Source organism: Vulpes vulpes, chromosome 16, assembly GCF_048418805.1.
Source record: "Vulpes vulpes isolate BD-2025 chromosome 16, VulVul3, whole genome shotgun sequence".
NCBI classification, from domain to species: Eukaryota; Metazoa; Chordata; class Mammalia; order Carnivora; family Canidae; genus Vulpes; species Vulpes vulpes.
The window spans coordinates 48,521,379-48,546,838 of record NC_132795.1 but is presented as its reverse complement, the minus strand read 5'-3'; the positions used below and the strand labels follow the sequence as shown (position 1 = coordinate 48,546,838).

The 25,460-nt window shown below is 52.2% G+C and overlaps 1 long non-coding RNA gene across 1 annotated transcript; it reads right to left on the bottom strand.

Moving 5' to 3' along the window:
* Window positions 1-810: 810 nt before the first annotated feature.
* On the bottom strand, window positions 811-24,583 carry LOC140595834 (uncharacterized). The gene is made up of 10 exons (XR_011997738.1): window positions 24,523-24,583; window positions 22,711-22,854; window positions 21,891-22,061; window positions 19,786-19,973; window positions 16,016-16,256; window positions 8,924-9,684; window positions 8,676-8,799; window positions 7,901-8,014; window positions 2,340-2,559; window positions 811-1,493 (listed from the first exon to the last, which is right to left on the bottom strand). It is a non-coding gene; the product is annotated as an uncharacterized lncRNA (long non-coding RNA).
* Between the last annotated feature and the right edge of the window lie 877 nt (window positions 24,584-25,460).

Below are 25,460 nucleotides of genomic sequence, written 5' to 3'. Positions count from 1 at the left end.
TGGGTCTACGGCTCAAGGGGGCAACTGCGCTGGAAATAGCCATACCTGAGGGCCCTCAGCAGAGAAGCCAGGGGACGGGGCTGCCGAGGAGGACGAAGGCCTGGGGATTACGCCCCACTCGGGCCACCTGGGCCACCAGCACACTCTGCCAGGGGAGGGGGCTTGTAGCTGCAGATAGGAGCATGGGGGGCAGTGGTCCTGCCCTGGGAGGCCCGGCCCCCACGCCCGGCTCTGGGCAGCTAGCTCCCACCCTGCGGAAGCCACCTGGGCTCTCAGCCGCGGGGACCTTGAGACAATCCAGGTGGCCACCCTGCCAACACCGCTGAGGCCCACCCGCCCCTCGAGGGCCCGGGGACAGCTGTCCCGTGTGCAGGAAGGAGCCAGGAGGTACGCGGTGACAGAGCTGGGCTTGCGGCCACCTCCCCGCCGGGTGTGGGGCTTGTGGCCGCCCACACCCCTTGCCGCCCACGCTGCCTCCGCGGCCGTGGCTAGTGGCTCAGCACCACGTCCCGGAGCCTCATCATCCGTCACGCTTGTGTTTGTCTTCTCAATCTATTTTGGGCAGCAGACTCTTAGATCGGCAATTAGAAATGTCACTTGTACTTTGGGGAGGATGGGGAGGGGGTTGCAAAGTCTATAATTCAGAATAGTAATCAAACTCGTTGACAACTTCAATGGTATGAAGATGGTAATTAATTGTAAATCTTTGATGGAATGTATAATATTTATCTATTTTTGAACTTTTTACTGATCAGCAACAAGCTCTGGTGTTTTATTTCCCTTTTTATCTGATTTCTATAGTTAGAATCCTTTTTTTTTTTTTTTCCCCCGTTAAAAGTTTCCATGGGGAAGGAAGAAGCTCCTTAAGAATGAATGTCCGGGTCAGCAAAGCCTTCAGTGTATAAGGAGCGGGACATGGACGTGAAAGGGGCACCCTCGCTGTCCTGGGCCTCAGGCTCTGCGGGGAGCAGGTGAGAGGTGGGAAGGCAGGCGGGAGGCACACCTGCTGGTGCTGGGGCGCACCTGCTTCCCAGCCCATGAGCCACCTGCTCTGGCCCTGACACACCTAACAGCTGTTCCAAGCAGGTCACTGCGTGGGTGACAAAACCACGTTGGAGGTGGTGGTGCAAACGACGGCCACAGGCCAGGCGGCTTGACCAAAGCGGTTCGTTGTCTCCAGCTCCCGGAGGCTGGAGTCCGAAGATCCAGGGGCTGGCCGGGCTGGCTCCTCCCAGGGCTGCTCTCCTGGGCATGGAGACGCCGTCCCCTCCCCGTGTCCTCATGTGGTCAGCCCCTTGAGTGTGTCCGTGTCCTGACCCCCCCTTCTTCTAGGGACCCCAGTCATTTTGGATCTTGTGACCTCATGTTACCTCAGTCACCTGAGTAAGGATCGTGTCTTCAAGGTTGAGGATGTGGACATGTGAACCTGGGGCGCCGTGGCAGGGGGCCACACAAGGTCAGACACCTGTGTCCTTCGAGGCAGCTGTGGGAACCTGGTGGGTGTACCAGAGACAGGTGCTGCGGGGTGACCGTCCCCAGGGCTGCAGGCCACTCCCGGGGGAGGCTGGAGGCTGTGCCCCGGCTCCAGGGCAGCTCTGAGCTGGAATGCTTGGTTTTCACTAGTTTCCCTCATCGTAGGCACAATGTTCCATGCAGGGGTCAGAAGGAAGGAGGAGAGAGCCTCTGGCCGGGGCTTGCCAGCCTGGGGGGCGGGGGCGGGGGCAGCTGGACGGTCCCGTGCAGCTCCCGCGGTGGTTCACACTCAGGGGTCCTGGACGGTACCATGGATCCCCCCACCTCACGGTCCAGGAACCCGAGTGGGGGCCTGATTGCCACCCCGACGGGGCAACTGATCCACCAGGAGAACCGCAGGAGCCTGGGGCATCGCAGTGCATGTCAGTGTGGCAAAGCACCTGCTCCTCCCTTAGGGCCCCCGGGTCTCTGACCCACATCAGGTTGACCCTCCACCCTCCAGCATCTTCCTCATGCCCCCCCCACCCAGGATCCCTGCTTGGCACCTGCCCGACCTCAGCAGGGATGGGGTTGCAGGAGCGGCAACCTCAGCCCCTCTGGAGATTGTCCCAGCTTCCTTTGCCGGCAGCATCCCTCCAGGCTGGGACACGCCAGGGCCTGAGCCCCCGCCCGGCAGCCTGGACCCAAGCGCCCATGTGCAGTGACCGCAGGCAGCAGGTCAGGCCGCCTGGTGCACAACCCCAGCCCTCAGCCCAGGGTTCCCGTTCCCCAACCAGCCCGAGGCACCCTCCCCTCCCCGCCCCCCAGCCGGGACTCTCCACCTTCCCACTCACACCCCTGGAGCCCCAAAGCCCGTCTTCACAGACCTCTGTCCAGGGCCACCTGATGGTCTTCAAAAAGTAACAGGCAAGGGGATCCCTGGGTGGCTCAGTAGTGGAGTGTCTGCCTGCAGCTCAGGGCGTGACCCCGGGGTCCTGGGATCGAGTCCCACGTCGGGCTCCCTGCATGGAGCCTGCTTCTCCCTCTGCCTGTGTCTCTGCCCCTCTCTCTCTCTCTGTGTGTCTCTCATGAATAAATACATAAAATCTTAAAAAAAAATAAAAAAGAAAAGAAAAGTAACAGGCAAGTCACACAGATCAGTTGTCCCCAGGCAGGAAAGCCGCACGTGTGTCCACGCACACACGGGCACGTAGATGGCAGGGCGCGCTCGCCGGCCACAGCCCGTAAGGGATCTGTATTGTGCTTTATAAATTAAGAATGTTCCTCAGTCGAATTTTTAATTACGCCCTCCAATCCTGTCTGTGCCTCCCCCATGAGTCAGCAGACACAGACGCCACCTTGTAGCACCCGGCTCCCAATCTGCTGGCGTCGTCAGCCCACAGATCACCCACAGCACTCACAACGCCTCCCGCAAAGGCGTTCGGCAGAGGAATCGAAACAGAACGGTGAATGAGCTTTAAGAAATTTGGAATCGCAGGTTTTTCAGGCTGAAAACACATCTATTTGCACTTAATCAAGATACGCCATTACGGCGAGTAACGAGGACAACGTGTCCACGGCCCCGAGTGGCGCCTGGTGGGGGTTTGGAGGACACTCTCTTCTGGGGAAGATGCAGCCAAGAGCAAGATCCCAGGCCCCCGGGAGCCTCGTGAGATGGCCGGGAAGGCAGCTGGGAAGGCAGCCGCTCTGTAGACGCTCCTCCTTTCTCCCCCAGGAGCCTCCGGGCCGTGGTCCTCAGGCCCCGGTCCGGCCTGGCTGCAGGGAGTAGCCCGCTCGGGCCAGGCCCCCATCACCCAGTGCCTGGGCTGGGGAGCACCCTGGAGGTTCGGGGGAAAGCAGGTGGTGCAGCACCCCGACTCCGGCTGAGTCCCGTGGTGAGCGGGACAAGTGGGGGGCCCGAGAGACGGAGCACCTGTGCACCCTACAGGCTGAGCAGCGGGGCCGGGCAGCGGAACTGGGGCCTGGCTCCCTGCATCTCCGATGTCCACGGGGACATGGCATCGGAGACCCCAGGGACACGGCTCCCCCGTGAGCCTCCGGGGTCGGCTGGAGCCCGGCACCGCCACGGGCACGGAGAGGGGCAACCAGAGCCGAGCAGTGAGGCAGCGGCAAGACCCTGTGCACTTGGACCCCAGAAACAGCTCAGCAGGCTTACGGAAACAGGCAACAGGGCTCTGCGTGAGCAGGTGAAGCAGGATCGGGGGACATTCAGGTCCTTCCTCCTATAGGAACCCAGCCCCATACCCATCACTGCTCCCGCCGCTGCCGGGCGAGCATCACAAGGGCCCACAAGTGGCTCACCCCCACTCCCAACCCCCAACCCCACCCCAGGGCTGGGCCCGACTGATGTGGACGTGCCGGACCGTCCGTATCCCAGGGCTGCTGACGCCTGAGCCCCTGCAGAGGCCCTAGGTCTCCCTGGCCCCGGGGTCCCTGACCCCACGCAGGGTGCGCGCCCTGACAGCCATGCGTCCGCCAGCCGCGCCACTAATCACTGTGAACAGACCTCACGCTCGCTGCCGCAGCACAAACACATTCTAAATCCAATTGATAAGATGTAAAACATTGCCTCCCCCACTTCTGTGCGCAGCCAGGTCAAAAATAGGTGACGTTCATTGCATTACTTGGCATAAACATGATTTTAATAATTACCGTGGGCCAGAACCCGTGCCTGCACTTGAATAATGAGCACTGAATTCTATTATAGTTCCGTATTAAATATCTTCCAGTTCAGCTCCTTGGGCAGCCGGCGAGGAGACGTCTGTGGCACAGAGCGTCCCTCCAAAACGCACACAGTCGATGATGAAAAATCTCTGCTGTTACGCCGAGACCTTAATAACATATCATTTTGCAGCCAGAGAAAACCGCGTCTGAATCGTATCTGTATTTTGTAATCAAGGGGATTTGCTCGCATTTGTTATCATTTTAGGTAGTTTTCTTGTTCACTGAAGATTATGATTATTCTCTACCCAAGGATGCGTTTTGGTCCTAGGACGACATCCACACGTTCGAGACGGTTCACTTGTGGTTCTCGTTTGCACCCGGGTGAGCCGGGCCCGGCCCCGGAGCACGAAAGGACGGGCCAGACCCTCATGTACTCTGCCCGATGGATCAGGCCACAGGGCCCGCGAGGTGCATCGACTGGCCCAGGGCTGCCTGGCGGACTGCGGCCCCCTGCTAACGCGAATTCACTCCGCCTTTCAGGGGTCTAAGGCCCCGAGTGTATGTGACCGGTCAGCTCAATGCACCGGCCGCCTGTCCCGGGGTGGGGAGGGTGGCGCGGGCTGCCAGCCTGTGCAGGACGCTCGGGCGCGGACACACCGGGGCCGCCCGCACGCTGTGGTTTCGGCAAGCACGCAGTGCTCTCCGCGGAGATGCTGACGGAGGCTTATCAGCTGAGAAGCTCCTGGCGTGAAGAATGTCCGCACCAAGGGCGAAGGGACATCGCTCTGTCCCATGCTGCGGCCTGGTGCTGGGGCTACAGTCAGATCCCACAGCGACGGATCCCAGAGGATCCCTGAAAAACCCGAACCGGTGGAGAGACAGCTGGAATGATGACCAGTTTTCAGGGAAAAAAAGGAAACTGAAGCCTGTGGAGTTTTAAGGAAGTTGCTGCAAAGTCCAGGAGCAGGGGCCCCTCACGGGGATCAGAGGTGCATCTCCCACTAAGACTCTGGGTGCACTGGGGGTACCTCCCGTTAAGCCCCGCCCCACCCCGGGGGCCTTCTGGAATGATCCTCGGCCCAAATGTCTGCCTGCCTGGGTGCCCAATACAAGGACATGAGATGTCCACTTCTATTTTACATTTATATGCATGTTACGTATTCAACATATATATTATATAAAACATATATGTCATATAGTTTATATTAAAAAAGCATATGTGGAGCACCGGGGGGGCTCAGTTGGTAGGGTGCTTGCCTCCGGCTCAGGTCCTGACCTCAGGGTCCTGGGATCGAGTGCCAGGTCGGGCTCCCTGCTCATCGAGGAGTCTGCTTCTCCCTCTGCCCCTGTCGCCCACTCGTGTGCTCTCTCTCTCATTCACTCTGTTCTCTCTCTCAAATAAATAAATAAAATCTTTAAAAAAATGCATATTTACATAGCTTATGTAAAAATGCACATGTAACATATAATATGAAAATATATGTAATATATTATGTAAAATACGTACATAATATATATTATATAAAATATATACACATTATTAGAATTATTTCAACTCCAAGACAGGAATACAGAGGGAAACAACAAACATCCTTGTACCCTCCACCTAGCTTTAGCAAATCAAAATATGATATTTGTAAGATCTCTCTTAGGGGCACCTGGGTGGCCCAGTTGGTTACATGTCATATTATTTTTTTTTAATTTTTTAAAGATTTTATTTATTTATTTATTTATTTATTTATTTATTTATTTATTCACGAAAGACAGAGAGAGAGAGGCAGAGACACAGGCAGAGGGAGAAGCAGGCTCCATGCAGGGAGCCTGACGTGGGACTGGATCCCGGGACCCCAGGGATCGCACCCTGGGTCAAAGGCAGGCGCTAACCCGCTGAGCCACCCAGGGTCCCTACATGTCATATTCTTGATCTCAGGTCTTGATCTCAGGGTTGTGAGTTCGAGCCCCACGTTGGGCTCTACACTGGGGATGGAGACTACTTAAAAAGAAAAAAAGAAAAAGAAGAAATAAAATCTCTCTCCACAACTTCTTGCTGCCCAAGATGTCAAAAGGGTCACACACTCATGTGACCAAAACACAAATCCCGAGTCAGGGCAGGATCCTCCCCCAAGGCCCCGGGGCTCCTGACAAGCAAACGCCCCATTCCGCTCAGAGGTGCCACCATCCCGCCTGTAACCGCAGAGACTCCCTTCACCCGTTTTTCACTGTATGTAAATAGAGTCCAGCGTAGGTGTCCTCCGCGTCCAGCTTTCTTTGCTTAACGTAACGGCTGCGAGATTCTCCATACCCTGTTGCGCAAAGCCGAGTCTCAGCCATCCTGGCAGCTGAGGAGGGTCCCGCTGCGGGACGACCTCGCCATTCCTGGGGGCCGTCAGGACGGGTGCTCCTCCGAATCCCTCCGTTGAGGCTGCTGGTGAAGATGTCGTTTCAATCAGGTCTACACTGGCTCTGCGGCAGCACATGTGGGGCTGGGGCCTAGCTGCTGGCCGTCTTCCCCGAGCGGCAGTGAGGTTCTCTGCTGGGTCGTCCCCATCCTGCTGGAGGTGGACGTGTGCGTGGGCCGCGTGCAAGTCCCTGTGGGGAAGTGTTTATTCCAACCGGCTGCCCTGTGTTCTGGAGGATTGTCTTTCCCTCCTCATTAATTTGAAGTTCTTTCCGTATTTGGCTATGAGGCCAGCGTGCGACACCCGGGTGGTGAACATCTCTTCCTTCTGTGTCCCTTGCCTTCTGGCTCTCTTCACGGTGGCTTCTGACAAACGGGGGTCCTGAATTTTGATATAATCCAATTTATCGGTTTTCCAGCTTAGGTCTTGTTTTAAAAAAAACTTGCCTTCACTAAGACCTCAGAGATATGCTCCTGCGCTTCCTTCTAAAAGCCCTCTTGTTTTCACGTGTAGACCACTAATCCATCTGAAATTGATTTTTATGTAAGGTGGAACGTAGGGATCAAGATGATTTTTTTTCCATACAGACACCCAATTGATCTCGCCCCATTTACTGGAGAGCCTGTCCTCTCCCTGCGTCCTGCCGGTGATGTTTCGGATCCTCTTTTAAATGAAACTCCAGCTCATTCCCCGTTTCCCCACTAACGTCCCCTTTCTCTCCTTGGTTCTGACCCAGCATCGCACGTCATACTGAGCTCTCACATCTCCCCGTCTCTGTCCACCAATGTCTCAGTCCTCCTCACTTCGCCATGACCTTGAACGGCCCAAAGCACGTAGCTCCATGCATCCTATAGAATGTCCCTGAGTCAAGGTCTTCCTGCGGTTCCTTTCGTGATGGGACCGGGGTGACTGGGTTCGGGAAATCATAGCACAGAGAAAAAGGCCCTTATCAACACAGCGTGTCAGGGGCACGTGACGGCCATGTGCTCGACACCCCCACACCTGACCTCCATCCGTGTGCTCATCATCCCCGCACCTGACCCCTGTCCACGTGCCCGTCACCCCCATACCTGACCTCCATCCACCAGCCCATCACCCCCGCACCTGACCTCCGTCCACGTGCTTATCATCCCTGCACCTGACCTCCATCCACGTGCCCGTCACCCCCGCACCTGACCTCCATCTTGCGGTCCTGTGGCCTTGGCCAGTTTCAGCCTCCCCAGCCCACTCCTTGGAGACCAGCCCCGTGCCCAGCCCACCGTGGGCCCGACTCTGCGTCCTGAAGGGAGGAGCATTTGCACCCCGTGTTTGCGATTTCTTTCCATTGCCCCCCCGCCCCAACCCGTGTCCACAGAGACTCACACCTGCTCATCCTACATGTTGTCAAATCATCTTCAAACTTCAGGGTCAGACACGGAGCAGATGTTCGCTTCTGACCGGGATCGAGTGAAGGTGCCAGATGAACCTCTCACCTAAACCTGTAGCCACAAAGAGTAAAAAAAATGAAAACAATTTTGAAGACACTGGGCACAAAGGCCAGGGAACCCTGAGAAGGAGCGGACTCTCCAGGAGCCCCGCAGGGGAGCAGCCATGGCCTCATTCTGCCCCCAGAGCGACACCAATGAGGACAGAGTTCTGTTCAAACAGAGATGTCCTCGGAACAGTCTAGGGCGTCCAGAATGGACCCAAACACATACAAAGTCCTGGGGTTTTTTTTGACAAGCACGCCAAGGAGATGTCGTGAAGGAGAGTCTTTGTATTTTAACTGCATAGAAATGGACTTTTTTTTCCCCAAAAACTAAAAAAGTCAGAGAGAACCACAAAACATAAATGAAAGAGAAGTAAATGTTTTTCACTATATATGATCGGCTGCCCCTTTAATTTATAAGTGTGTCCAAGCCGAAAGTAAAAGATGAACAACCCAAAAAGAAAACCAGGCAGAGAGCCACGGGACATTTTCAGATGAAGGAAATACGCACGTCCTCTGAACACGTGCAAAGATTTGCTTAACAGTGTTTGTAATTAATGGGATTCAAATAAAAATTTTAAAAAAGCCATACTACCTTTCACTGCTCGGATTGCGGGTCACTTACACGTTTGCTTACGCGATGAGGATGAGGAGGGATAGGACTCTCATACCTTGGGGGGTGGAGATATAAATGTGAATCGGTGCCACCTCAGATGCAGAAGGGTCCCTGGTCAGTGCTGAGAGTTGAGGTGTCCAAGAAACACCAGTCCTGGGAAAGCACCACTCACTTACCATCTAAATAAAAAAATTGGAATATCGTTGCCGATTATTTCAAAGTCTAATTTGGGTTTTATCATTAAGGATGATAAAGATTTATCATTAAGGATGTGTATAGACCACGGACACAATTTTATGTTACCTTTTGCACAGTGAAGTTTGCAAGGCAAGCTCGTCCCCATTGCCCAAAGGAACAATAAAGAATCCAGGTGCTGATCGGGGGTCTTCCCGAGTGGTTCTTCTCCACAAACCCCGGGATGCTACGCGGAGACTCCTCTCCCATCATTTCAGAGCAGGAACGCAGTTGACGTCTTGTGCCATGTTTGGAGCCTTCCTCGGTTTCCCCAAGGGCTCTCCTGACCTGCGCCACCACCGCCCGCGCCCCATGACCCCTGCCCTGCATTTGCGCTCCCTCCCGCTGGGCCGCCCTGCCAGGCCTGCGGGGCGCCAGCGTCTCCTGCATCAACTCTGCCAAAGCCCTGCCTCCTCGGAGATCTGCAAGGTCACCTCATGTCTGATCCACTCCCTCGCTCTGTCCACTTGTCAGGCTCTTTGACATTTCATCCGTGCGTAGGCTTTTCATTTTATTGTTACAGTTTTCATCTCCAGTGATTAATTCGTTTTTTTTTCTCTTTACTAAACTCTCCTTTTTAATAGTGGCCTAGTTCCTATCCACGCTTTACATCCCCTCTTACCTTTAAATGCAGGACATGGGTGTTTAGAACCCACATGTGCCAACCCAAGATGGGAGGCACCCGCGGGAACACGGTGCAGCTGTGCCTGGTTGCCCAGTGGGAGGCACTGCATCAGGTCACGCTCTGAGCAGGCTCAGGACGGGTTTGTGGGTGTAAAATCACAGAGGACATTGCATTCCCTTCAACCGGGATCTTCATGCCTGGGAACCTGGGTGTAAAATAATGTGTCTGAGAGAGCGTTTGGGGGAGGATGCAGGACATACAAATATGAGCCCCAAACCTGCAGATTTGCAGATACGGGCCATCAAAGGGATCTACGTCCAGCCCTCTACCCAGAATCAGAGCTGATGAGACAACTGTCTGTCTGGCGTCCTGTCTTTCTGAGCGTGCAGCTCTCCCCGTCTGGGTCCTGCCTCCTGCACGACTGCTCAGCCCCGGGAGCCACGTTACTGTAACCACCAGGAGCCGAACGGGTTGACGATGTGTACAGAGCCTGGTCTTGGATTTTCCCTGGTACTCTGTATTTCTGAAGGTTTCACTTAACTATTTCTGAGTAAAGATGAACATGTTCAAGCACATACTTTGTACTTTACCCACCATTCTGAGAAGCATTGGAACAGACCGTGTCACCCATTACATTGCTATCAATGCTCCGGTCTCTCCTAAAACATGTGAAATTTTACTTTTTAATATTTAATGTTCAATCCGCCCGGATATTATTTTTGAGTATGGTATATAACAATGATATGGTTTTTCAATATTGATGAACAATTGTCCAAACAGCATTTATTAGAAAGAAAAGAAAGCTGTATTTTTCTCACTGAGGCTGTACTGATTCTGCTACATATTGATTCCATCATCGTGGGTCTGTTCTGGACGATTTCCTTCTGGTTGATTTGTCTATCACATCATCCTCTCCCTATGGCTTTCCAATATATATTGATAAATAGAGGAACAATTTCTCTTTGTCCTTCTCTAATATGTCATCATCAACTTGTCATGCTTCCTGCAAAATGCTAATACATTTACCCACTAATTTAAGGAGGATCATCTTGTTTCTACTACTAAGACATTCAATTCAAAACTATCTCATCATTTATTTAAATTTATATGTCCTTAGAGGCGTACGATCACCATAAACACCTGGTTGATCCTTGACACGTTAGAGTGTGTTTTGGGACATAAATGGAAACTCTGTCCTGTGGTATTTTCTCTTTATTTCATTGTTTAGGAATGCCACTGACATATTTTTAAGTTGTGTATCCAGAAAATTTCTTGGCAGTTTTGTTTCTCTGACTGTCCGTGTATATAATCACATCTTCTGCAAATACATGTAATTCTATCTTATATTATTATATATGTAATATATATATATATATATATATATATATATATATAATTTCTGAATCCAGTTTTTTTCTTGCCTTATTGCATTGGCTTGAATTCAGTTTGAAGGTTTGAAGAGAAGTAGTGGCAGGTGGCTTCTAGCTTGTTCCCAACTTCAAAAATAATGGTTTTAAGGCATTATCAGTTATCACTAATTAAGATTCTTATTTATATTTCTGGTAAATGCTCTAGGCTAAGAAGTTCCTTTTGATTCTTAGTTGGCAAGAAGTTTTTAATCCTGAATAGACCTTGATTTTTTTTTCAGTACTTTTTATTGAAACTCTTGTGGTGATCTTTTTTTTTTATGGGTTTAATTCCAGTGTAGTTAACATACAGTATTTTATTAGTTTCAGGTGTATGATATAGTGATTCCTCACTTCCATGCATTACTCAGTGAATTAGATACATGGGATCAAGACTACACTTAACATGAAGAGCTCGGAGCAATCTGTAGATGATCTTTTTTTAAACTTTAATTTCCTAATGAAGTGGACAGTTGTCAAAGTGGGGAATTTTAAGGCACTGATAGGTCTCTTCAAAAATTGTCCTCCATCAGCCTCTACTTCCCTGACCTTACATGGTCTTGATACTTGTGATGCTTTTAAGAATCAGGCCACCAGTTCTTGACCATTGAGTTTGAAATTTCTGCGTAGTGGTCTCCATTTGAAACATAGAATTTACTGTCATTGTGTCTAAGCTAAAACTGAAGCAAGCTTATTTCAGCATGTGGCTGCAACTCTGCTGAATTTTGGAGGATTTCCTTCCAATCCACAACTTTTGGCCTGACTGCATTTGGGCAAGCTAGAGTTTAACTCACTTTGCTTTTATACAAGAATGTATTTCAGTGACTCCTTTTTAATTTAAATTTAAGATTTCCAACCAGTTCTTTTTCCCAAAGAAGAGTCCCCATAGCAGTTAGCATTTCCCCCTCAAGTGTTTTATTCATTTGTAAATGAAACTGTAACTTCAGTTATCTCTTTAGACACAGCAACATATTTATTTTGAAGCTTGGTCTTTACGTGAGGGCATGAATGATTTTCACTGAAAGTCAATTCATATTCCAGGAGGTTATAGTCCTGAGAATTATATTTTTGTAAGCATTTCTCCGTTTCGACCTCTAAGCCAGATGAGTGGGAGGAGTTGGGTTTTTCCCCAGATTTCTGTGTCCCCCTCTCACTCACTTGCCTTTTCCTCTCAGTGCTCACCTCCCTGACTGAGGACGGCATGTCCACACCAACAGTGGCACATCTAGATCTGGGTCTTGTCACAGGAATCACGTGATGTCCTGGAAGGGACACTGGAGAAGTTGCTGGGTGACCCATGATGCCGGCAGGACTGGCTTGCATCCTGGTCACAGGGTCGTGTCTGTCTCCACTGGCTTCCCAGGGCTTGCGCTCCCCTCAAGCTACAGAGCCTGGATTCTACAGCAAGTTGTTTCCAGTCTTATTTCGTGAGGTCAGGGCTCCACGTCACCCCATGGCTGTAGGTGGTAAGCCTGGCTCTCGCCTTCAGTCTGATATTCTGGTCACCATTACCTTGTGCCCCTCGTCCACCTGTGCTTACCCCTGGCCCAGAGAGCAGCTGGCCTTGGAGCTCACCTGGCTCAACTGTTGTGCATCCTTCTCCACTCCTGGCCTTGGAGACACGAATCCCAATTTCTGAGCCTGACACCGTCTCTGCCTTTCCTCTGCTCCTATGCTGTTCGTCATCCCCAGGAGTGTGGGGCAAAGGGCATTATTGTGACACACACTTGCTGTGCTATCTCGGCAGGAAATCATGCAATTGTTTTTAAGTGATAGGAGTCTAAATAATTCCTAGTTTTGCCTGTTATTCAGAATATTTCAAACAAAGACACATCACAAAGAATGGTTATTTTGCAGAAAGAAGTAGAAAAGAATACAGAATTAATGTGGGATAGGAGGGGAATAGACATGTCTGCGGTCAAGGCCTGAGACAGAACTTAGAGATTTAGATATTCCATTTGTGGCTGTGATGGCTTCTGGATACATTTCTCTTTGATTCTTATTTTGACTAATGTTACAATAATCAAGAGTTTATAATAGTTTGGTAGGTTGAAGAGAGAGAAGAACAAAGTAATAATTGTATTTAATGACTAGGTGATTTTTCTTAACTGCAAGAGATAAGTCAAGTCTACAGGCAGTTGGGATACCAATTAGAAGAATCTTAGCATTTATAATAAAAAAAAGTAAATTAAAACATTAGCATTTGAAAGAGAAAAAAAAAGAAGCTTTCTGAACAAAACAGTGGGTGAAGCCACAGAGTTCTTTTTTTTAACCAGTTTTTTTTTTTTTAAGGTTTACTTATTTACTTGAGAGAAAGTGAGTACATGCACACGTAGAGGGGAGGGGCAGAGAATCCCAAGCAGACTCCTCACTGAGCACAGAGCACAATGCAAGGCTCCATCTCGCGACCCTGAGATCACGACTGGAGCCAAAGCCAAGAGTCACACGCTTCACCAACTGCACCACCAGGCGCCCCAAGCCACGTGCAGAAGCTACAGAGGAGGCAGTGTGGTCTTGTACCCAGGAAAGAGACAGCAACACTAGGTCCCAATGGGGACCGAGAGCCCGGGAGCAGGGAGCTCGGAGTGATATGAACGCATGGGCAAGGCAGGAAGCCATCCTGGAGGAGGTGAGACCCACATTGTCATAAACGGCAGCAGAAAAGTCAAGACAAGGTCTCGGGACATTGAGCCATTAGAGGACAGAACTCTACTTTTCACAATAATACAAAATAGAGGCTTCTTTCTGCCAAGGGGCAGACCTCAGGATTCTATCTTGTATGTTTTAGATAATATTCTTGGGAGGCAAGGTGGCCAGAATGCAGTTCTGACAGCGGCGGGTCAGGCCTTCCCTCTGTAACCAACTGAATTAGCCCTGCCTTTCCCCCCATGATGCTCTGACCACACTGGAAATTGGACAGACTGAGTCCTAGGAGGGCAGGTGGGGGCACCTGGGTCAGGAAACTCTGCAGAGAGACGTCCCAAAAGGTGCTTTTGCAGGTCATCCACTGGAGGGAAAGCAATGCTGGGGTGGAGGGGACGTAGGTGCTCTGCACACGCCGCTCACAGGCCTTCACTTTTCCCCTTGCAACCATCCAGAGGGTGTTCCCCCCACCTCACCCCCCCGCTGGAAGGAGCACCCTGGCTTTGAGCATAACAAATGGTGCAGCCGTTTCAGGCCACGGCCTGGGAGCGAAGGCAAGCGGTGGAACCTGGCTCCCGGCCCTGCTGCCCGCATCCTGGAGGGTCACCTTGCACTCAGGCGGCCGCACCAGCCTGGGCCTCAGCCCCGCTGTTGGATGAGTGGATGTGGCCCCGGCTGGGGACCCTGCGGCTTTGGTTTAGCCAGTCCCGGGTGGGCAGGTGGCGCCCACAGCCCCCACGACCCACCGCAGATGGATGGACCCCACACCCATTCTGCAAATGTTTTCCTGAATGAGGCTGGCCAGGTATTTCATGTGAAGGACCCTGATGAAGAATCCGTTCTCTTAGGGCACCTTCCAACGCCCCAACGCGGCACTAAGGCTTTTACCCTTATTTACAAAGGAAATGGGTTGTAAGTAAAAGACCCCCTACAATTTATCCACACAATGAAAAATTAACGAGCATTAGTAAATTCCTTTTTAGTGTAAGGAAAAAAAAAAAAGAAGAAGTAGAAGATGCAACCTGTGATTTAATGAAAGATTTTGCTCTCAATGCTATTCTCCACCACAAGGAAGGGGACGCTCCTTATTATTCACAAAGCAGTGGGGCTGAGAAGAGAAGGTTCTATAAACAGCCATTAGCATCTTAATTACACGATAATTCAAAAGACAGCTCCCCTGAAAAAGACTTCGGCCCATAAATCTCTGGGTCTCAAAGTCTGAGAAGGGAAACAGACTCTGGAGAAGGTGTTGCAGGCCAAGTGGGGAGTGAGCAGGGTCCTCGGATACTGGGCCTGGGGTCCCTCTGCCGCGCTGCGTGACTGTCTGCCTGGCGGGACGCGGCCCCACTCTGGGGTGGTCACTCCTCCAGCCTGGACACCTCGCCGTGCTCGGGGCGGGACGTCACAGCCCAGGGGCGGCTCCCAGGGCCGCGGTGCCCGAGGGGCAGAGGCTCAGCAGCAAAGACCACGCCCCATGAGTGAGGGGCAGGCCGTGGGGTTTTCTCTTGCCACGGGTTGGAGCAAATACTGGGACCAGTGACTTTGTCGAGGTTGGAATCATTTCCTGGGAGGGAAGGACCTCACTCAGACCCACTTCCTCCTAAAGAGAAATGTATTTGCACAGTTGGAAAAAAAAAAAAAGGTCTCCCAGAGGATGATGAGTCTGACTTCAGAGGCCAAAGGTCAACCTCTTTGACCACCTCGCTGACCCAGGGCTCTGGTTCTGGGTGACCCAAGCCTCAGGCAGGAACTTGGCATGACGGCCTCTCAATAGCTCAGGGTGTGTGTCCCGCATGTGCTGACGCTTCTTTCCGAGTAGTTTCTGCAAGAAGCTCTGAGCTGGTTCCAGGCGGGGGTCCTGCTAACTGGGTGAGCAGATGGACTAGCCCCTCCCCAAACATGCAGGCAAAGAAGGGGGCTCAGTTCCCTGCGGGAGGATCCAGTCGCGGCGGGAACCGGGGCAGGGCAGCCAGGGGACGGACGTCTGCTGCAGAGTGGCCGAGGCCTCAAAGAGGCACCCGGACCTGTGGCTTTGGGATTTTCTACAAGGAAAGTCTCACGGGGAAGCTCAGTGCTCCAAGCAAACAGAAGATGCCCTCCAGACAAGAGGGTATGGTGCTCAGACCCCGAATCCACCTCTCCTTCTCCTCCCTGGAGGCCACAACCCCCAGGGCTCCGAGGAACAGGGTGAAACCCGGTAATATTCTCCTCTGTTAACGGCCATGCGAAGGAACCATCACGGAGCAGTGGTCACCCCAAAGTCAGTGTCTGGATGAAAGCACCTGGGGACTCTCATCTGAAGACCACCCCCAGAGCAATCCACTGAAGCTCCCCACCACCCCCCGACCTGGGGCCGATCTCAGCCCACCACATCCAAAGAAAACCCCGCCAATCTGCTCCCTGTCTCTGTGAGCCTGGTTTTTCTTTGTTTGTTTTAAGTTCCACATATAAGCGAGATCACACAGCGTTTGTCTTTCTCTGACTTACATCACAGAGCAAATGCCCTGAAGGTCCATCCATGTTGTCACAAAAGGCAGGATCCCCTGTCCCGTGGCCGAGCGATCCCCCGCTGGACACACACATCGCAAGTGCACCCGGTCTCTGTATCCATTCATCCATCATGTGCAAGGGGCTGCTCCCACGTCTTGGCCGCGGTGGGTGAGGCCGCAGTGAACGTGGGGGTGCAAACATCTCTGGGACCCGGATTTCACTTCCTTGGGATACATGCCTAGGAGTGGAATTTCTGGATCATAGGCCAGTTCTATTTTAATTTTTTGAGAAAACCCCATATTGACACACCTTGCTGTGGTGATCGTTTTGCAGCAGATTCATATGTAAAATCAGTGCACCGTTTACCATAAGCTCATGCATATTATACATCAGTTATGTCTCATATGGGACGCCCGGGTGGCTCAGCGGTTGAGCGTCCACCTTCGGCCCAGGGCATGACCCTGGGGTCCTGGGATCGAGTTCCGCATTGGGGTCCCCGCAGGGAGCCTGCTTCTCTCTCTGCCTGTGTCTCTGCCTCTCTGTGTGTGTCTCTCATGAATAAATTAAAATCTTTTAAAAAATTGTGTCTCATAAGGCAGGAGAAAGGCCAGCGGGGAATATAATTTCCCCCACAAGAAGGTGGTCCTGCCTCTCTGGACTGTTGGCAAGCTGTGATTTCCCCGGGGCTACCCTAACTCGGGGTGTCCCCCAGCTGCTCTGCTGTGTAGACAGCACAAGAGATGGGTGAAAATGTAATTTAAAAATACCTAATAAGAGCAGTAAGGAGAAATGTCCTGCACTGGGGAGAGAACGCCAAACGGATGCAGGGGCCGGCCGACAGAGCTCCCGGTGGCCGGCGACGGCGGGGACAGCGGGGCAGCAGGACAAATCACACGGCATTTCATTACAACCCCGAGTGTAAATAAATACCCATGAATCCATGCTAACACAATTACATGATTGAATCAATCGATAAATAGGAAGAAGAGACAGATCTCTCAGGCAGAAACAGCCTGGATACTTTGTAGTCGCTTAATGCAGGCTTTGCAGAGCAACTTCCTTCCAAGGAGGATGGGGTGGACAGGGGGACGGGGCACAGGGTAGATGGGGTGGTTGGGGTGGATGGGGTGGACAGAGGGACGGGGTGGACAGGGGGATGGGGTGGACGGTGTGGATGGATTGGATGGGGGACAGGGTAGACAGGGTGATGGGGGGACAGGGGGATGGGGTGGACTGGGGACGGGGTGGACAGGGTGGATGGAGCACAGGGTAGATGGGGTGGTCAGGGTGGAGAGGGGGATGGAAGGACGGGGTGGATGGGGGGATGGAGTGATGCTGTCATGGGGGAACAGGGTGGTCGGGGTGGATAGGGGGACAGGGTGGACAGGGGGATGGGGTGGACGGGGGATGGGGGGATGGGGTGGATGGGGTGGACGGGGCACAGGGTAGATGGGGTGGTCGGGGTGGACGGGGGGACAGGGTGGACAAGGGGATAGGGTGGACGGGTGGGCAGAGTAGACAAGGTAGATGGGGTAGACAAGGTGGACGGGGGAACAGGGTGGATGGGGGGATGGGGTGGATGGATTGGATGGATTGGATGGGGGACAGGGTAGACGGGGTGATGGAGGATGGGGGTACGGGGGTACGGGGGTACGGGGTGGACGGGGGTATGGGGTGGATGGATTGGACGGGGGACAGGGTAGACGGCATGATGGGGGAGGGAGTGGACGGGGGACAAGAGGACAGGGTGGACCGGAGGACGGAGGGACAGGATGGATGGGGAGATAGGGGGATGGGGTGGCCGGGGGGAAGGGGCAGGAGGGGTATGTGACAGAAGCTGGCGTGCACATATGAGCCCCGAGATCAAGGTCAACGCCGAGATGGCAGGTCATGTCGACACCCGTGCCCCTGACAGGACGTGATGGGGGCACTGCACCCCCAGAACCCATGACTTCAGTCTCCGCGGAGCCCTGCTGGGTTCCCGCCCAGGCCTCCTCGAAGTCGCCAAGGTGGGCAGAGGCAAGAAGTACCAAAAGGAGCCGCAGGAACACGAGGACTGAACGCGACAGGCTGTCCCGGGGAACAAAGGAGAAAACCAGGAAGCAGAAGGTGCCAGGTGAAAACCAGGGAGATCTGAAGAAAATATGGATTTGGGCTCAAAATAAAAAAATAACTACTAGTAAAAAAATGAAATCGTCAAAAATAGGCGTTCAAGCCAAGGGAGAGTGGGTGCGGGGTATACGCCGACCGTGCGCTATCACTGGGATTTTCCCGTAAACCTAGAACCTTCTAACATTAAAAGCTGGTTTTTTAAAAGTAAATGCAATTTTGGGGTGAACATCCCTGCAGAACCGGCCACCCCTCAAGGGCAGGGCCTGCTGGCCTGCAGCTCCCGGCACCATCTTCACACCTTGGCAGCTGGGTGGGGCCCCGGGTGCCCGAGCCGCCCCGTCACGGCCCCGCAGAGCCTGTTCCCCTGTTAGGGCCGTTTCCGGAAAGTGTGTGATGGGTCTTAGGGGAGGTGGAGGCACCACACGGAGCAAGAATCCGCGGTGGCCCAGGGCCTGCCCTGCTGCCCGCACCTGTAAGCGCAGCTTGTCTAAATGCTCCACTTAACCCCCGGGACTGCTGGGTTGGGTAAAATAGTGAGGCCCAAGGGCATGCCGTTTGGAAGTAATTCACCTCAAATGTAAAGACACAAATGGCCCAAGAGTAAGAAGGTGGGAAAAACTACACGATATTAAATGGAGCAGATGTGTCGTTTTTAGGCAAAGTGCATCCCATCGCCAAGTGTTACCAGGAAGAGCTATGGTCATTTTCTAATGATAGAAGGACCGATTTGTCAGGGGGACACGATGATCCTAAGTGGTCACGTCCTTCAAGGCTAAATTTCAACACACTCACAGCCAAACCGGACAGACCTGCAGGATCAAGAGACAAACCCACAAGGTGCACCGGGGGCCGCAGTGACTCAGTCTGTGTAATCCAGAGTAGAGAGAGGATCGCGGGGCACTGACGAGGGGGTGCTGTCCACGAAGTTGACAGAGCACCCCTCCCTCCCTCCCAATGGCAGCGGGGGTGCACACGTCTCCCCAGCACCCAAAACGCAGGCCACAAGAGACCACGTTCTGGGCCTGAAGCACGTCTCAGGTTCAAGCCAGGCCTGAGGTCCCGTGATGTGAAATTACGGTAGAAATAAGGAGAAAATAATGGGGAAATGGGACTCAGCTGAGGGAGTCGTGGGGGAAGGGCAGGATTATCTCAGGAGACGCAGAAGAAGCATTTGGAAAAGTTGGTATCTGTTTCTAATAAACCTCCCCCAAAAGCTACGCATGGAAGGGGACCTTGTAAGCTGGAAGGGCCACCGTGCGAATCCTCCAACTGACATCACACGTCACCAGAAATGGATGGACGGTCTCCCTTTCTAAATCAGAAGTGAGGCAGGGGGACCCACTCCCCACACTCCCATTCCACCCCATCCTGAAGGTTCTAGCCCGTGAGGTCGGCCGCAAGACAAAATAAGTCATCCAGATGTGATTCTGTCTTTAATCACAGATGTTAGGAAATCTGGTGAAATCAAGGAAAAAGTTGCTAAATGTAAAACTGGGTTCATCAAGGGTGCGAGATACGAGATCCACATAAAAACCGTGTGGGGTTCACACCATTGGAGCAGATCTTCAGACCTCAAATAAAAGCGTTTAAAATAATACCCGAATTGCCTTACAAAATAGAGCCAGAGATACGATAAATATGAGGAAGACACATACCCTGGAAACTATGAAATGTTGCTCAGAGAAATAAGTCATAGGGGGAGAGGCGTGCAGAGTCCGTGGGTCAGAAGACACGAAACTTCTAGGATGTGAATTGTCTCCAGCCGATCTCCGCGTTACGTGGGATCGCAGCTAAAAACCCAGCAGTCTTCTTCGTGTAAGTTGACAAACTGATCCTAAGATTCCTGTGGAAATGCAAATGATTTGGGAAAGTCAAAACACTTTTTTTTTTTTCAAAGCAATGAAGTAGTGGAAAAACACCATCAGGTTTCCTGACTTCATATGCAATCAAGACAGTGCGCATCAAGGTGGATGAAGAGATCAGAGGGGCTGCACAGGGAGTCTAGGGTTGGCGCAGCGAACCCCGACAGTGTATTTTGGACAAAGTTGCATAAAACAGTGAGTGGAGAGGGGATAACCCTTCATGCAAACAGGTGCCAGAATGACTGAATGTCCATATTCAGAAAGATTACATTTGTATCTATGACTCAGACCATGTACAAAAATTAACTCCAAATAAATCATAGATGGAAACATAAAGCCTAACACTGTAAAACTTTTAGGAGAGGGACACTTGGGGGGCTCAGTGGTTGAGCATCTGCCTTCAGCTCAGGTCGTGACCCTGGGGTCCTGGAATCGAGTCCCGTATCCAGTTCCCTGCAGGGAGCCTGCTTCTCCCTCTGCCTGTGTCTCTGCCTCTCTCTGTGTCTCTCATGGATAAATAAATAAAATCTTAAAAAAAATTCTAGAAGAAAACACACCTGCAAAAATAATGATTTGGGGCTCGGTGGAGATGGCTTAACTATAACAGCAGAAGACGTAACAGTCATCAGAACTAAAAGCCCCTGCTGTTCAGATGACCTTATTGGGAAAAAGAAAAGATAAGCCATAGCTTGGGAGAGAGTATTTGCAAATTACACGTCTGATTTAAAAAACAAACAAAACGAAACAAAACCTCGTATCTATAATATATAAAGAACTCTCAAATATCAAAAAAATCAACAACCACATAAAAAATATCGGGGGCACATCGCCATAGAAGCGTCCACTTGCACCGAGGCAAGGAAGCCCAGGAAAAGGTTCTGACATCGTGAGTCATCAGGGAAGGGCAAATTAAAACCTCCTAAGACACCACTTCCCGGTTAGGATGACGGCGATAAAGGCGGCAGCGTACCAAGGCGCTGGGAGAAGATGGAGCGAGCGGGATGCTCACCCGCTGCCGGTGCAGATATAAAATGTGAAAATCATGCTGGAAAACGGTTTGACCCTCTCATAGAAAACTAAGGGTACAGCTCCGATATGATCCAGACACGCTCCAGGCTGGTATCTGTGCACGAGACACGGAGGCGCGAGCCCACGTGCATAGACGTCGGCCCGGATGCATGTAGCAGCTATATTTGCACAAATCCAAACCATAAACAACCCATGTGCACATCAGCCGGCGAAGTCACAAAAAGCCCACAGTAGCCGTGCCATGGGTCCACCTTTGGCAGGAGCGAAAAATGAACGATTTACTGATATGTATGGTAGCAGGGATGACCCTCAAGAAAATTAAACTGGCAAGTGCCCCCCTCAGTGTACTTGGCAGGATGAGCACTGGGTGTTATGCTATATGTTGGCAAATAGAACTCCAATAAAAAATTTTTTTAAATTAAAAAATAAATAAATAATAAATTAAAAAAAAGAAAATTAAACTGGGTAAGACAAGCCAGATATAAAAGGAGACGGTGGGATCCCTGGGTGGTGCAGCGGTTTGGCGCCTGCCTTTGGCCCAGGGCGCGATCCTGGAGACCCGGGATCGAATCCCACATCAGGCTCCCAGTGCATGGAGCCTGCTTCTCCCTCTGCCTGTGTCTCTGCCTCTCTCTCTCTCTCTGTATGACTATCATAAATAAATAATAAAAAAATTTAAAAAAAAATAAAATAAAATAAAAGGAGACGGTGCTGTACGATTCCACGCTTATAGGCTTGTAGGAAATGCAAATAAATGCACAGTGATAAAAGAAACCAGAGGTTGGCCAGGAGCTGGAGGGGGCAGGGAGGTACAGGTGGAAGGGTTACGGAGGCCCCTGGGAACATTCCGGGACGCTCATTATCTTTACCTCGGTGATGGTTTCAGGGGCACACGCAGACATCAAACCGTCAGACGTCCCACTTCAAATACGTATCGTTAATCATATGCCAATTATGTCTCCTGCATCGGTTTGCTGTTTGCCTCCATTTGGCTGGGCCATGGTACCTGGTTGCTTAGCTAAACATCAGCCCAGATGTGGCTGCAAAAAGATATATATATATATTTTTAGATGTGATTAGCATCTGAATCAGCCGACTTTGAGTAAAGTAGATTGCCCTCCATAGTGTGGGTGGGCCTTGTCCAATCAATTGAAGGCCTTAAAAGAAAACAGACTGAGGTTCCTAGGGGGAACGGATTCTGCTTCCAGAGCTCAGAAAGCAACTCTTTGCTCGGTCCTTAGCCTGTCGGCCTGCCTGGAAAATTCTGGAATTGCCGGGCCACCCCCACGACTGCACAAGCCAGTCCCTTCAAGTGATTTTCTCTCTCTCTCTCTCTCCCCGCTATTGGCTCTGTTTCTCTGGAGAACCCTGCTAACGCAGCTCCGTAAAGCTGTAAGGAATATCAAAGTTTCAAAGCAGGATGAGAACCCTCCCCCAGATCGCACTGACAACATATTAAAATTAAATAAGGCACACGGGGCCTGCCGCAAAGACAGTTTGCTGATGACGTGGGACAGACCCAAAAGGTTGTCGACACCTGTCGTCTTATTTCTGCTCTCTTCAAATTTCCGAAAAGTTTAAAAGGAATTGACTTCCAACCTGCAAAGTTCTGAATAACCAAGAATAAGGAGGCAAACCCGCGAGGAGAAAACTCAGCAGAGGTTGAAGACGCGAATGCAATGTACTCACAGAAATCGTAACCGCTGTGAGGTCATGGGCCGCAGACGGAAAGACAGTAACGGTGTTTGTCACCAGAGCAGCTGGCCGTGGCTCTCGTGTCGGGGACGATGCCTGGGCCAGTGGTGGTCGCCTGTAGCATTGCTCCCAGGAGCCCTTGGGATTCATGTGAACAGTAATTAAATCAATGTTTACCTTAATTAATGTAAATTAATGTCACGTTTTCTGGACGCTGACTTGGCAAATGTAGAGGAAAGTCTCAAAGTTGTGTCCTTGTTTGGACCCAAGCATTCTAGGTTGTCTTACAAATAGGCACAGCCACAGAAAACAAGGGAAGGACACGCATTCGCTGCTGGAACGTTTGAAAGAGCAGAACTCTAGGAAACAGTCTAAACGCCCAAATAAATTATGGATTAAATAAGGGGTGGTGTTTATGCACGATGGAATTTCCCACCACCGTGAGAACGGTGTTCCAGAACTTGTCCTGGCAGGAAATAACGCTTGCCACATCAGAAAGGACTGTTCACGACAGACCTGCAGCACGATGAGCAGAGAAAACGAGCAACGTTACCAAAAGAAACGCTCAGAGTGGGTCACTGCGAGGGGCAGAGCAGAGCCACGTTTCCTTTCTCTGTCTCATCCCCCATTTTACAAAACTGTCTTTAAACAAACACAGGTCAGTAGCTTCGGAGGGCGCTGCGTGGAGCCGGGCACTTAGGCACCGGTGTCCAGTGCTCCGTCGTCCTAGGCAAAGCACTTGGAATGGTGCCTGGAACATACTATGGAACAGAAAAATATGACTTATCATTGTTGACACCCAGGGAATGAAATGGGTAATCACTCCTAAAAATAACGCCGGGATTTCATCTACCGACTCTGTGAAAGGCTGTTTTAGGGGCTGCATTTCATCCAGGCCCCTCTTTCGTCATGGGGCTTGCAGTCCGTGGTCCGCACCTGCTGAGCTGCTGCCCCATCACGGCTCCCACCTGCCGGGCTGCAGCTCTTCGATCGGCCTGCTCGCCCACCGAGAGAAGTGGCTGGCCTCAGACCCCATCGTCCGTCCCTGCACCTGGCCCCACCTTGTCATGGCCTATCTCCCCCAGGGCTTCTACACCTGCTGCCGACTCCCTCCGAGCTTGTCCATCCCTCAGCACTCAGGGGTGGCTCTGCAGAGTGCACGTTGCATGCGTGTGGCAGGTGGTAGGCCCTCAAAGGAAAACTCACAACTATTTCCGCAGGACTGTCCACCAGGCGCAGGACAGTCCACCCCCTTAGTGGCCAACCGTCCCCAGACCGCTGTATCTCCTCCCCAGAAACATGCCTACCTTTCCATAAAATACGCTTCCCTCCCCGCTGCCCCAGTGGGCGTCCCCCAAGTTCACCCAGTTGAATAAACATCCACCTTGAAATGCCCCGGTCAGTCTGGCAGCCCATGACTAAAGTGACAAATGTCCCACGGCCAGTTCAGAGGGGTGGAGGACAGGAACCACACCCTGCATCCCTGTGTTTGGAAGCAGAGCAGCAACAGTGGAGGGACAACGTCCCCGCGTGTCCCGTGGAGGGGACGTTGCCCTTCCCTGCCCAGACCTGGAGTGAGCACCCCAGTCATCTGCCCTCAGATGCCACCCATCCCCCAGGGGCAGCACCACATTTCTGGGGCTCTCGGGGCCACCTGAGCCATCGGGAGGCAGGACGCCCCCCTCTGTGGGCCAGGCCGTGGCTTGGGGGGTGGGGAGACCCAGGACCTGCCCAAGGCTGCAGGACCACATCCTCCATTAACGAGGAGGGCAGCGAGGGTGGACACTGAGTCTCTGGTCAACTTACTCGGTTTCAGAACTGTCCGTTCCGGCCAGTCCCCAGCACCAGCCAGTCAATAACAACACTCGGTCACTTGGCAGCGCTTTGGGATCTGGAGCTGCGCTTTTGGTTTCCTAGCAACGGAACTCAGCGCTCTGCTCAGCCCCCACCCTCCGTTCCCATCGTGGTCTCTCCCCAGGCCCGGAGCCACCAGCACCTGGCCTGCCTCCGGCCTGCGTCCCACATCCCGGCTGTGCCTTGTCATGACTCTGGCCTCCCCTGGTCAGGAGCCTGCACTCACGTCCCGTTGCCCCGGCCCTCTCCGGCTCGCTGGCTTCCAGACTCTCCAGCACCCTCAGATTCCAAGCTATAGGCAGCGCGGGCTCTGCTCCCTTTCCTCTTCCTCGTGGGATCATTGGTGTCAGCGGCAGCCTCCAGGAACTTGGTCAACACCCGCCACATTCACGACGTACGTGCTCCTGTCTGACAAAGATTCTGTGCTTGGCCAAACTCTGGTCAGGCTCCCGACCCTTCTCCGAGGCACACCTGTGCACCTCCTTGTACGATCCGGTTTCAGCAAGAACCTGCTAAGTCAGTTCAACCGGAGCCCCCCACCCTCCATATGTGCCCGGGCGCCCCATCCTACACTGGGGTCTTGTCACCTGGCCGGCCTTTAGCCTCAATCCTGCCCCATCCCCACGACATTTCCTCTCACCAATTTTCCTCCCACTGCCCCACCTGCCCCTTGTCTAGAAACCCCCACTGGCCCACCCTCTGGTCCCGGTGGTACCCAGCCCCTTCGCATCACATGGGCCCCAGGCCCAACCCCATGGCTCTGTACCAGGTCTGCTTCACTGTCTTTATTTTTTTTGAGATTTTATTTATTTATTCATGAAAGACACAGAGAGAGAGAGGCAGAGACACAGGCAGAGGGAGAATCAGGCTCCCTGCAGGGGGCCCAGTGT